The sequence below is a fragment of the Carlito syrichta genome, unplaced genomic scaffold (genome assembly GCF_000164805.1).
Source record: "Carlito syrichta isolate Samal-C Ts95f unplaced genomic scaffold, Tarsius_syrichta-2.0.1 Scaffold307121, whole genome shotgun sequence".
In the NCBI taxonomy this organism is placed as follows: domain Eukaryota; kingdom Metazoa; phylum Chordata; class Mammalia; order Primates; family Tarsiidae; genus Carlito; species Carlito syrichta.
The window spans coordinates 96-1,089 of NW_007251217.1; positions in this window are offsets into that span (position 1 = coordinate 96).

Here is a 994-nt window from a genome sequence, read left to right on the forward strand (position 1 = left end):
GGTGTCGTAGCGCATGCCTGTAGTTTCAGCTACTTGGAAGGCTGAGGCAGAAGGATCGCCGGAGCCAAGCAGGTCGAGGCTGTGGTGGCCAGGAGCGTGCCACTGCACTCCAGTCTGGGTGACAGAGTGAGACTCCAACTCAAAAAAATAAATGAATAAATAAATAAATAAATTATTAGCCAGGCATGGTAGCGCACGCCTGTAGTTCCAGCTTCTTGAAAGGATGAGGCGGAAGGATCACCGTAGCCCAGCAGGTCGAGGCTGCGGTGGCCGGGAGCGGCCACTGCACTCCAGTCTGGGCGACAGAGTGAAACTCCATCTCAAAAAAAAAAAAAATTGTTTGGGAGGCCAAGGTTAGAGAATTGCCTGAGCCGATGGATCCAAGACCAGCCTGGGCAACTCTACTATAAATCAAGAAAAATTAGCTGGGCATGATGGCGCACACCTGTAGTTCCAGCTACTTGGAAGACTAATGCAGAAGCATCACCTGAGCCCAGCAGGTCAAGGATGCAGTGGCCATGAGCATGCCATTGCACTCCAGCCTAGGCAACAGAATGAGACTCTGGCTGAAATGAATTGAAATGAAATGAGGGCCGGGCAGTGGCTCAGCCTGTAATCCCAGCACTTTGGGAGGCTGAGGTGAGTGGATTGCCTGAGCCTGCGGGTTAGAGATCAACTTGGGCAACTTGGCAAGACTTCATCTCTACAATAAATCCAAAAATTACCCAGCACTTTGGGAGGTTGAGGTGAGTGTATTGCCTGAGCCCACGGGTACGAGACCCACCTGCGCAACTTGGCGAGACCTCATCTCTACAATAAATCAAAAAAATTAGCTGGGCGTGGTAGCACGTGCCTGTAGTTCCAGCTACTTGGAAGGCTAAGGCGGAAGGATGGCCAGAGCCCAGTAGGTCGAGGTTGCAGTGGCCATGATCGTGACCCTGTACTCCAGTGTGGCAACAGAGTGCGGCTCCAACTAAAAAAAAAAAAAAAAAAG